The following is a 13211-nucleotide window of genomic DNA, read 5'->3' as shown; positions in this document are numbered from 1 at the left end:
AAATCAACGTTGTTAGTGGTCTTAATTTTATTAACAATATTTTTAAAACAGAACCAAAACCAAAAGGAGGCCTTAGGGGTGAGATAACCCAAGTAAGCGGCTCTTACGACACGTTTTCCAGTAGGTGCTAGGCAAGAGACTTACTCATCGTTTATCCAGAACTTAACACTAGTAAAACTTGAAGTAATTTTTACTAATTTTTCACAAGATGTAGTTGGATTTTTGTTTTCATTTTGTTTTGTTCTATTTCATTGTTGTTCTTTGGTCCCAGGGATTAACCCCAGGCTCTTGTTTATGCTAGGCAAACATTCTGCCACGGAACTAAAGCCAATAAAAATAAGGATGAAGGAAGAAAGGAAGGAAGGGAGGGTAAGTAAGTAAAAGACATCATAAAACCACATAAAAGTTCTACATTGTACCCCCTGAGAAGCCCTCAGATTGATAAGAATTGAAGAGTCCAGGAAGACAGGGCTCAGAGAAAGACCAAAAAAATTGCTTTTGGAAATAGAAATGAATGTATGATAGAAAGACTGGCATACTCATATATGTTACAACATGACAAAACAATGAGAGCAGTTAGAAAAGACCACGCCTTGGTCAATGCTGTTTATATGGAGTATCTGCAATAGGCAGACTTAGAAAGGTCAAAAATAGATTCAAGCGTGGGTCATGAGGGAGGAGCACAACTGTTAATGGGTGCGGGGAAAGTGGCATTAAAACATTCTAAAACCACCCCACAGTTCTCTGCACCCAAATCCCATGGGGGAAGAGAGCCGAACACCCAGAAGTGTAGACCATTCTGAGACTGCGGGACAGACTGTCACTTCTGTCCACCTCTGCCTACATACCTGGTCCAAGAGGAAATGGCACAGTGCCTCTGGACACAGAAATATAAGAACAGTCAGCTGCCAGTACCTGAGGTTCTGGTCTGCACCCAGAACTGAACTGAACTGAACTGAACTGAACCGGTCAAACAGCTCCCTGCACCCATATCCCATAGGAGAGAGAGCTGGACCCTCAGAAGTGCAGACACTCCTGAGAAGTCAGAGGAGACTACCCTCTGCCCACATTTCCAACCCAAGAGGGAATTGCCTAGTGCCAGCTGTGCCCCCTGGGTGCAAGGACCTAAGAGCACTCAGGGGCAGGACCTATCTGATTCCTGCCCGTGCCAAGAGCTGAAAGACAGTCACCAGGAGCACCTACACACCTGAGAGGAGAGCGCCTGTTCCCAGAAACTGCTCAAAGAAAACAGGAAAACAGTTCTACAGGAGTGCTGACACAGAGGCCTACAGGAGGGTCAAGTCACTGTCAGAAACAGCAAGTCAAGCTAACATCAAAGACAACCCAATGGGGAGAGGCAAGTGCAGGAACCTAAGCAACAGAAACCAAGACGACTTGGCATCATTAGAGCCCAGTTCTCCCACCAAAGAACACATTGGATATCCGAACACACCAGAAAAGCAAGATTTAGATTTAAATCACATTTTATGATAATGATGGAGGACTTTAAGAAGGACATAAATAACTCCCTTAAAGAAATGCAGGACAACACAAGTAAACAAGTAGAAGCACTTAAAGAGGAAACATAAAAATCCCTGAAAGAATTACAGGAAAACACAATCAAACAGGTGAAGGAATTGAACAAAACCATCCAGGATTTAAAAATGGAAATAGAAACAATAAAGAAAGCACAAAGGGAGACAACCTAAGGAAGCGATCAGGAGTCATAGATGCAAACATCACCAACAGAATACAAGAGATAGAAAAGAGAATCTCAGGGGCAGAAGATACCATAGGAAACATGGACACAATCATCAAAGATAATGTAAAATGCAAAAAGCTCCTAGCCCAAAATATCCAAGAAGTCCAGGACACAGGATGAGAAGATCAAACCTAAGGATAATAGGTATAGAAGAGAGTGAAGACTCCCACATTAAAGGGTCAGTAAATACATTCAGCAAAATTTTAGAAGAAAACTTCCCTAACGTAAAGAAAGAGATGCCCATAAACATACAAGAAGCCTACAGAACTCCAAATAGATTGGACCAGAAGAGAAATTCCTCCCGTGTCACACAATAGTCAAAACATCAAATGCACAAAACAAAGAATATTAAAAGCAGTAAGGGAAAAAGGTCAAGTGATATATAAAGGCAGACCTATCAGAATTACACCAGACTTCTCACCAGAGATTATGAAAGCCAGAAGATCCTGGACAGATGTCATACAGACCCTAAGAGGACACAAATGCCAGCCCAGGTTACTGTATCCAGCAAAACTCTCAATTAACATAGATGGAGAAACCAAGATATTCCGTGACAAATCCAAATTTACACAATATCTTTCTACAATCCAGCCCTAAAAGGATAATAGATGGAAAACTAACACAAGAAGAGAAACTAGGCTGTGTAAAAAGCAAGAATGTAATCTCCTTGCAATGAAACCAATAGAGAGACACACAAATATAATTCCACCTCTAGCAACAAAAGTAACAGGAAGTGACAATCATTATTCCTTAATAACTCTCAATATAAACAAACCCAATTCCCCAATAAAAAGACTAACAGACTGGATATGTAAAGAGGACCCAGCATTTTGCTGCATACAGGAAACACACCTCAGAGACAAAGACAGACACTACCTCAGAGTGAAAGGCTGGAAAACAACTTTCTAAGCAAATGGTCTGAAGAAAAAAGCTGGAGTTGCCATTCTAATATCGAATAAAATTTACTTTCAACCAAAAGTCATCAAAAAAGATAAGGAAGGACACTTCGTATTCATCAAAGGAAAAATCCACCAAGATGAACTCTCAATCCTAAATATCTATGCCCCAAATACAAGGGCACCTACATACATAAAAGAAACCTTACTAAAGCTCAAAACACACATTGCACCTCACACAAAAATAATAGGAGATTGTAACACCCCACTCTCATCACTGGACAGATCATGGAAACAGAAATTAAACAGTGATGTCGACAGACTAAGAGAAGTCATGAGCCAAATGGACTTAACAGATATTTATAGAACATTCTATCCTAAAGCAAAAGGATATACCTTCTTCTCAGCTCCTCATGGAACCTTCTCCAAAACTGACTATATAATTGGTCATAAAACAAGCCTCAACAGATACAGAAAAATAGAAATAATCCCATGCATTCTATCAGACCACCACGGGCTAAAGCTGGTCTTCAATAACAATAAGGGAAGAACGCCCACATATACATGGAAGTTAAACAACGCTGTACTCAATGAGAACCTGGTCAAGGAAGAAATAAAGAAGGAAATTAAAGACTTCTTAGAATTTAATGAAAATGAAGGTACAATATACCCAAACTTATGGGACACAATGAAAGCTGTGCTAAGAGGAAAACTCATAGCTCTAGTGCCTGCAGAAAGAAACAGGAAAGAGCATATGTCACCAGCTTGACAGCACACCTAAAAGCTCTAGAACAAAAAGAAGCAAACACACCCAGGAGGAGTAGAAATCAGGAAATAATCAAACTCAGAGCTGAAATCAACCAAGTAGAAACAAAAAGGACTATACAAAGAGTCAACAAAACCAGGAGCTGGTTCTTTGGGAAAACCAATAAGATAGATAAACCCTTAACCAGACTAAACAGAGGTTACAGAAAGTGTATCCAAATTAAAAAAATCAGAAATGAAAAGGGAGACATAACAACAGAATCTGAGGAAATTAAAAAAAATCATCATATCCTACTACAAAAGCCTATATTCAACAAAACTGGAAAATCTAGAGGAAATGGACAATTTTCTAGACAGATACCAGGTAGCAAAGTTAAATCAGGAACAAATAAACCATCTAAACAATTCCATAACTCCTAAAGAAATAGAAGTAGTTATTAAAAGTCTCCCAACCAAAAAGAGCCCAGGACCAGATGGGTTTAGTGCAGAATTCTGTCAGTCCTTCATAGAAGACCTCATACCAATACTGTGCAAACTATTCCACAAAATTGAAACAGATGGAGCACTACCTCTTATACCTAAACCACACAAAGTCCCAACAATGAAAGAGAACTTCAAACCAATTTCCCTTATGAATATCGATGCAAAAATACTCAATAAAATTCTTACAAACTGAATCCAAGAACACATCAAAACGATCATCCATCATGAACAAGTAGACTTCATTCCAGAGATGCAGGGATGGTTTAATATACGGAAATCAATCAATGTAATCCAATACATAAACAAACTCAAAGATAAAAACCACATGATCATTTCTTTAGATGCTGAGAAAGAATTTGACAAAATTCAACACCCCTTCATGATAAAAATCCTGGAAAGATCAGAAATTCAAGGCCCATAACTAATCACAGTAAAAGCAATATATAGAAAACCGTAGCTAACATCAAACTAAATGGAGAGAAACTTGAAGCAATCCCACTAAAATCAGGGAATAGATAAGGCTGCCCACTCTCTCCCTACTTATTCAATATGGTACTCAAAGTCCTAGCCAGAGCAATCAGACACTGAAAGGAGGTCAAAGGGATACAAATTGGAAAGGGAAATGTCACAATTTCACTATTTGCAGATGATAAGATAGTGTACTTAACCCCAAAAGTTCCACCAAAGAACCACTAAGCCTGATAAACAACTTCAGCAAAGTGTCTGGGTATAAAATTAACCCAAACAAATCAGTAGCCTTCCTCTACTCAAAGGATAAACAGGCTGAGAAAGAAATTAGGGAAATGACACCCTTCACAATAGTCACAAATAATATAAAATATTTTGGTGTGACTTTAACCAAGCAAGTGAAAGATCTGTATGACAAGAACTTCAAGTCTCTGAAGAAAGAAATTGAAGAAGATCTCAGAAGATGGAAAGATCTCCCATGCTCATGGATTGGCAGGATTAATATAGGGAAAATGTCCATTTTACCGAAAGCAATCTACAGATTCAATGCAATCCCCATCAGAATTCCAACTCAATTCTTCATAGAGATAGGAAGAGCAATTTGCAAATTCGTTTAAAAAAACAAAAAGACCCACAAACCCCAGGATAGCAAAAACTACACTCAACTATAAAAGAACTTCTGGGGAAATCACCATCCTTGACCTGTAGCTGTATTACAGAGTAATAGTCATAAAAAACTGTATGGTATTGGTACAGAGACAGACAGGTAGATCAGTGGAATAGAATTGAAGACCGAGAAATGAACCCACACACCTATGGTCACTGGACCTTTGACAAAGGAGCTAAAACCATCCTATGGAAAAAAGATAGCATTTTCCACAAATGGTGCTGGTTCAACTGGAGGTCAGCATGTAGAAGAATGCAAATTAATCCATTCTTATCACCATGTAAAAAGCTTAAGTCCAAGTGGATCAAAGACCTCCACATAAAAACAGATACACTCAAACTAATAGAAGAAAATGTGGGAAAGAGTCTTAAATACATGGGCACTGGGGAAAATTTCCTGAACAAAACACCAATGGCTTATGCTCTAAAGTCAAAAATCAATAAATGAGACCTCACAAAACTGCAAAGCTTCTGTAAGGCAAAAGACACTGTCATTAGGACAAAATGGCAACCAACAGATTGGGAATAGATCCTTACCAATCCTACAACTGATAGAGGGTTAATATCCAAAATATACAAAGAACTTACAAAGTTAGACTCCAGAGAGCCAAATAACCCTATTAAAAATGGGGTTCAGAGCTAAACAAAGAATTCACATCTGAGGACTATCAAATGGCTGAGAAGCATCTAAAGAAATGTTCACCATCCTTAGTCATCAAATGCAAATCAAAACAACCCTGAGACTCAACTTCTCACCACTCAGAATGGCTAAGATAAACTCAGGAGACAACAGATGCTGGCGAGGATGTGGAGAAAGAGGAACACTCCTCCATTGTTGGTGGGATTGCAGACTGGTACAACCATTCTGGAAATCAGTCTGGAGGTTCCTCAGAAAATTGGACATTCCACTACCTGAGGACCCAGCTATACTTCTCTTGGGCATATACCCAAAAGATGCCCCAACATATAAAAAAGACACGTGCTCCACTATGTTCATCGCAGCCTTATTTATATTAGCCAGAAGCTGGAAAGAACCCAGATGCCCTTCAACAGAGGAATGGATACAGAAAATGTGGTCATCTACACAATGGAATACTACTCAGCTATCAAAAACAATGACTTTATGGAATTCATAGGCAAATGGAATGAATTAGAAAATATCATCCTGAGTGAGGTAACCCAATCACAGAAAAGCACACATGGTATGCACTCATTGATAAGTGGATATTAGCCCAAATCCTTGAATTACCCAAGATGCACAGACCACACGTAATTCAAGAAGGATGACCAAACTACGGATGCTTCACTCCTTCTTAAAATGGGGAACAAAAATATCTGTAGGAGGGGATACGGAGGCAAAGTTTAAAGCAGAGACTGAAGGAACGGCCATTCAGAGCCTGCCCCACATGTCGTCCATATATATATATATATATATAATATTTACAGCCACCAAAACTAGATAAGATTGATGAAGCTAAGAAGTGCAGGCTGACAGGAACCAGATATAGATCGCTCCTGAGAGACACAGCCAGAGCATGACAAATACAGAGGCAAATGCCATCAGCAAACCACTGAACTGAGAACGGATCCCATTTTGGGGAATTAGAGGAAGGATTGAAAGAGCTGAAGGGACTTGCAACCCCATAAGAACAGCAACGCCAACCAACCAGAGCTCCCAGGTACTAAACCACTACCGAAAGACTGTACATGGACTGACCCAGGGCTCCAACTGCATATGTAGCAAGGGATGGCCTTGTTGGGGCACCAGTGGAAGGGGAAGCCCTTGGTCCTGCCAAGGTTGCATTCCCAGTGCAGGGGAATGTCAGGGGGTACTCTAAGGGGAGGGGTGGATGGGAGGCAACACCCTTATGGAGGAGGGAGGATAAGGGGTTTATGGACAGGAACCCAGGAAAGGTAATGACATTTGAAAGGTAAATAAAGAAATATGTCCAATAAAAAAAAAAAAAAAAGCTCGCCATCTGCAAACAAATTAGGATCCATCAGGAGAATCCAAACCTGGCAGTACCTTGATTCTATTCTGGCCTTCCAAAGTCAAGATCTGTGAGAAAATAAGTTGCCATTGTTTGACGGGGAAAAAAAAAATTCTAAAGTGACAATGCGTGGCCCATTGCACAGATGTCAGACTGTGTTTTCACATTGGACAGCATACTTTAAATGATGGAGTTTATGGAGTGTGACCGTCTCAATGAGCATTTTTTTTTTCCGTTTGCCTGAGTTTTCATCAAGAACGAGTTTAATTCATACAAATGCAATTACTTCTCGGTAGAGACTTCTGTAGGTGGAAGTTCCTGGGACTTGTTGGTTTTCTAGATATCTACGTCAAATGGTGACACCTACTCCTTTACTTAACATTTCCTACATGTGCTTCAGGCAGGACCCTCTGCAGACCCTCAGTAAGCCCCCAGCCCTTAGCACAGCTGACTCCATGTTGGAAGGTACCATTCACTCAGGCCATAAAACATAAAACTCAACATGTCAATAGCATCACTTGCCAAAACAAAACCAAAGAGCCAGACCATTAAAACCCACAGTCCTGGGAGAGTTTCTAAACGTACTAACTTTGGATTTTTTTTTTCAGGGGACAATATCCGCTTTATTATATATGGACAACCGCTTATACCGTGCAGATCTGTCAACTGATTAGTGTGTTACCTCAGATTGGACAGAGAGCTTCATACCTCCAGGGTCTCTCTATGCCTAAGAAGCACATTAAAGCAGGTGTGGAGAGAGTAGACTCATCTGCAGGCCAGCTACCAAGTGACTCTACTTCTGAGTTCAGTGTTCCGACTTCTTATTTAGAAGCGCGGTGTGCCACATAAGAGGGCCACCAGGTAATGCCTGCATTTCTCTTACATGGGCTGGCTGGGCTCTGCTCAGAACATTTCTAGTGTTCTTCTTCTTCTTCTTCTTCTTCTTCTTCTTCTTCTTCTTCTTCTTCTTCTTCTTCTTCTTCTTCTTCTTCTTCTTCTTCTCTCTCTCTCTCTCTCTCTCTCTCTCTCTCTCTCTCTCTCTCTCTCTCCCTTCCTCCCTCCCTCCCTCCTTCCCCCCTCTTCCGCCCTTCCCTTTCTCTGCTGAATTCTCAGATTGCCTCTCCAGCCACACTGCTTGCCTACAATGATGACCCCGTTTTCCCTCTGAAACTGTAAGTCCCCATAAACTCCCATAAAAAATGTTTTTGGCTTCTGTGCTTCTGCTTCTGGATAACTGTTCTTGTTAACTGAGGTGTGCCCACGTAGGATATGGTTTTTAATGCTTTAAAACTCACCCTGAGAAGGGCTCTGGGCTACAGTGGAATCCCAAACACCCAGTGTAATCACTGGCAGACTAAAATCTGAATCCGAATGGTCTCCTCTGGACGATACTCTATAATACGTGAACAGAGAGGCTTGGGAATCTTACCGACAACAGCTTTATCCATAAAAATCAATTCCCAGTGCCCATCCCCACCATGAATGTCTAAAATCCCACCCACTCTCTCTTCCCCCATACGTAACGCCCTTCTTTTAACAGGACGTGCTTTAAGACAGGAATTATCTCGGATTTCCTGTTTAATGGTTTGTTTTTGGACCACAGGTAAGATGAAACTACAGAAAGTCAGATCTGGCTTAGACAGGATTTTCATATGTCTCAGCGAGTCATCTAATACTGTGTGGAGGCACCGTGACCATGCCAACTCTTACAAAGGACTTGCTCACGGTTTCAGAAGCCGTGTGTATTATCAGCATAGCAGGAAGCACGGCGCCATATTGGTAGACGTGGTTCTGGAGGAGCTGAGAGTTCTACAACCAGAACAGCAGCCAGCAGGAAGGAGAAAGACACCGGACCTGGCTTGAGCATTTGAAGCCCCAACGCCCACATCAGTGATACATTTCCTCCAACAGGGTCTCCTCTACTCCAACAAAGCTGCACCTCCTCATCCACGTGAAGAACCACCACGCCCTAATGATTAAGCATCCAGGGATTCGAGCCCATGGAGACTGTTCTTGTTCAAACCACCACGCCATAATATCATTTGATCCATCAAGCCAGAGAATAAATTTAATACTTCAGGAAATCTTCCAAATCCCAATAAAGATGTTAATGGTGGGGATTTGGGATATTGAGAGCCCTGTGGGGGACCAGCAGGACAGCAGAATGCAGTACGACAGGGTGTGTTAGTCTCTCTTCACATGGCTGTAACAAAATAGCTCACAAAAGCCACTTAGAGAAGGAAGGGTGCACTAGGGTCGCAGTCCATCAGTGTGGAGACTCAGTAACAGACTCCTCCTGTGCCCGTTCACACTCGTGTCTGCAGTCAGCAAGCAGAGAAGAATATTAGTGCCACCTTTTCATCCTAGCTCACAGGATGGCGCTGCCCACAGATGGGCGAGCCTTCTTCATGTTGAACATCCCCAGTCACGCTGACAATGACAATTAACCACCGCAGTCAGGTCTTAATGGCAAACCGATTTGCCAGAAGTTGTTAGGAGCAGACAGAAGGTTAAAAGACAGCCTCGGCCCTGGGAGAACTGAGGTCCTCTGGAGAGAGACACACTCAAGATTTTTATATCAAGCGTTCAGCTGTCTTGGGTAGAACCTGAGAGAGGAGAAAAAGACACAAATCACAGAGGTGTCTAACGAAGAACGGAAGAACAATGTGTTCTGTGACACCGTGTTTTTGTTTCTTTGAGGAAGAAATGGTTTCCCAGGCTAAGTATTTGAGGAGGAAATGCCTTGGAGTTGCTGTAATTTCCTCCTTTGGAAGTCTCTCTCAGAGGAAGCCCTGCGCGGGCAGCGGGGAGCCCTCAGTTTTCACTTTTCTGCTTTGTCTCTTAACTCGCTGCTTTACTTTAGGACAGTGTCTCTGGTTTTGTTTTGCTTTCTAATTTACATTTTCCTCTCTGTTCTCTCTGTTCCGGTGTCTATCTCTCTTCTTTCTCTGTCTCTCTGTCTCTGTCTCTCTGTCTCTGTCTCTGTCTCTCTGTCTCTGTCTTTCTGTCTCTGTCTCTGTCTTTCTGTCTCTGTCTGTCTCTCTGTCTCTCTGTCTCTGTCTTTCTGTCTCTGTCTCTGTCTTTCTGTCTCTGTCTGTCTCTCTGTCTCTGTCTCTGTCTTTCTGTCTCTGTCTCTCTGTCTCTGTCTCTGTCTGTCTCTCTATCTCTCTGTCTCTGTCTTTCTGTCTCTGTCTCTCTGTCTCTGTCTCTGTCTGTCTCTCTGTCTCTGTCTCTGTCTGTCTCTCTGTCTCTCTGTCTCTGTCTCTCTGTCTCTCTGTCTCTCTCTCTCTCTCTCTCTGTGTGTGTGTGTGTGTGTGTGTGTGTGTGTGTGTGTGTGTGTGTGTAAAATCTGCAAGAGTTGATGCTCACTCTACCACACATGTCCCAGAGATTGGACTTAAACTATCAGGCTTCACAGCAAGCACCTCCACGTGCTAAGCCGTGTCAGCAGTCCTGTGATTTTCTTTAAGCCTCACACACAATTTTTTTATTTCTTATAAAAGGCTTTTATTTTAGACACACACGAACGGAGATGCGCCGTGTAAAAAGCCGGGGGCCTTCCCTCCGGTGTCCATGATTGGCACTGAGAACATTCTCTGCATTGCCTCCCCCTCCTCCTCCTCCTCCTCCTCCTCCTCCTCCTCCTCCTCCTCCTCCTCCTCCTCCTCCTCATCTTCCTCCTCCGCCTTTTCCTTCTATTTTTCTCTCCTGCAGTGTTCCAGGCAAATTCCAGGCACATACTTTGTGTTTAATGCATCTCTGAGAAGGGACTGTAACGAGTTACTGTTATCACACACAAAGTGGTAACAACAGTTCATCCCTGTCCTTTAGTGCCTGGCTCCTATTCGAAGTTGCTCGCACATTTGACAAATGGGCTTTCTCCAACTCACCGCCCACCTGCTCTCTTGCTCCTCTTATGTCTATCATCATCTGCAAACTTCTTTCTTCCTTCCAGTTGATTAAAAACAAATTCTGGATGTTCCTTCGTGGTGTCACTATCCTCTAACAAGCCACCTACGTCTGCCCTGCACATAAACTGGAAGGATTTTACGTTCTGTTCTCGTGGGTTCTTGAATTGATGGCTGGGTACCAGCAACACCGTGAATCGTTCACAGGAAATAACAGTTCTAGGATTCAAAGAAGCAGAGTAACCGCAGACTTTTCCTCTAACTTCTGGGCCCTTTCACACTTCCACCTGATGACGTCAGGGGTGTTGTCTGGTCACTTACCTAACTGGGGGAAATGTCCACCTGATGACGTCAGGGGTGTTGTCTGGTCACTTACCTAACTGGGGGAAATGTTGGCTTCTCTGTAACATGGCTGCTTTCTAACACTATCATTCTCTAGGCTTGGAAAATGTTTTTGTTGTATAACTAATAGTTTGAAATGGTCTCTTCTTTATCAGTCAGGGCTCCTTGGTTCCATTGGTATGTTTATTCAAGAATGCAGATTAAATACTTAGCATTTTCATACTGCCTGTGTCCACAAGGAGTTGTGACTTTCGCTTCCTCTAATGGTGACTGATAAAATAATTTTCTTTCTCCACTTAAAAATATGTCTATGAGCATAAAGCCTATAGTACATATTCATTTTTATTTATGTGTATGTGTGTGAATTTCTGGGAGTGCATACCATACGGATTAAGGTGCCCAGGGAGGCCAAAGGAGAGCAGCAGAAATCTCTTCCTGGAGGTGGAGTGACAGGTGCTTGTGATGGCTGCTGCGAATTGAACGTGGGACCTCTGGAAAGCAGGAAGGGCCATTAATGGCTGAGCCATCTCTCCGGCCCCAGCATATGGGTTTTAGATATTCAATATACTGCAGTTTGGTGAACCCTTCCTTCCCCAAGTTCCACTGCCAAGCCACTTGGTCACTGAGCATGCGTCCAGCGGGTTTCTGTACGCTGTCGGTATTTTTTTTTTTTTTGACTTCTGCGAAAGTAGGTCATAACTTTATGACTTGCCTTTGGTCTGAAATCAGCCATTTCTGTAGGGAAACTTAGTTCTTCATACAGGAAATTATTTTAAAGACACTCCGAGTGTTGCTACTTTGTATTGTTATTGTTTTTAAGTCTTACAGTTGACATAGATAAGAAGTAAATATCATTAAATATAACTATTTCTCATAAACCACAGCAATATTTTAAACATTTTTTATGTATATGTATGTTTTGTTTCTGTGTATGCCTGGATACTGCATACAGGTACTATTCACAGAGACCAAGAGAGGGCACTGGGTTCCCGGGGACTCTAGTGACAGACAACTGTGAGCTGCTCTGTGGTTGCTGGGAATTGAACTCAGGGCCTCTGGAAGAGCAGCCAGTGCTCTCTCCAGCTCCTATAGTAAGACTTTTAGATAAAAATAACATTACAGGGCCTTTACTAACTTGATTTTTTTCTTGTTCTCTCTTTACTTGAAAAAAAAACAATATTTACAACTGGTAGAAACAATATTACATTGTGTAATAATTTGTTTTATCTCATCATATGTACAAACTAGTTCAAACAGACTTGTAGTAAATAAGACATCTAGTGCATGTTAGAATATGGTTGTGGTCCAATTTGTCCTTAGAATATACCCATCAGGAACTTACAGTAATCATAATTGGAAGGTATCTGGTATGAGTCTTTTCTTTTTACATGATCACGTTACTCCTTTGTGGTTGATTTATGCCAGTTGATTCTTTTAGTGGCTTTCTTAGAATTTTTTTTTAAATGTATAAAATGTATGATTCTAAAATCTTTCATCGTAATCTCCTCCAAGAAATCTTGCTTCAAACATTAATCTTTCTACGTGTTTTTCCTGCACCTCATAGGGAATCCCCCAAGCACACTTATTTAACTCCTTTTGTGTTTCGCTTGGAAAACGTGAAGGCACGTGTGCACACCAACGCACAGACTCACAGACACACAGACACACACGCAGTAAACACGACGAAAAGGTGCACTTTATGGTGTGTCACATCGCCAACACTTTTGCTTCCACGCTCAGTGGACTTCCTGCACGCTCACTGCGCACTCCGACACGGAGACACACCCACAACCTCAGGACACCAACTTCTATATAAACAAAGGGGGAAAGACGAAGTGCTCAATGATTGTGTATAGCCCATAACATTCCGTAGCTGTATATGATTTTTGTCTCTTAAATTGGATTTCTATCGACTGTAAGTTAGGATGGA

The 13211-nt window shown here is 41.8% G+C and overlaps 1 long non-coding RNA gene across 3 annotated transcripts in view; it reads left to right on the top strand.

Moving 5' to 3' along the window:
• The window catches only part of LOC134484957 (uncharacterized), a 67124-nt gene extending 56436 nt beyond the window's left edge, over positions 1-10688 (top strand). For all 3 annotated transcript variants that reach the window (XR_010062786.1, XR_010062787.1, XR_010062785.1), the window contains exons 3-5: positions 302-369; positions 7640-7892; positions 8635-10688. This is a non-coding gene — a long non-coding RNA (uncharacterized LOC134484957). The remainder of the gene's footprint in view (positions 1-301; positions 370-7639; positions 7893-8634) is intronic.
• The last annotated feature ends 2523 nt before the right edge of the window (positions 10689-13211 follow it).

Source organism: Rattus norvegicus, chromosome 1, assembly GCF_036323735.1.
Source record: "Rattus norvegicus strain BN/NHsdMcwi chromosome 1, GRCr8, whole genome shotgun sequence".
Taxonomy (NCBI): Eukaryota; Metazoa; Chordata; class Mammalia; order Rodentia; family Muridae; genus Rattus; species Rattus norvegicus.
Note: the sequence above shows the minus strand (reverse complement) of the source record. Positions and strands in the feature narration are given on the sequence as shown.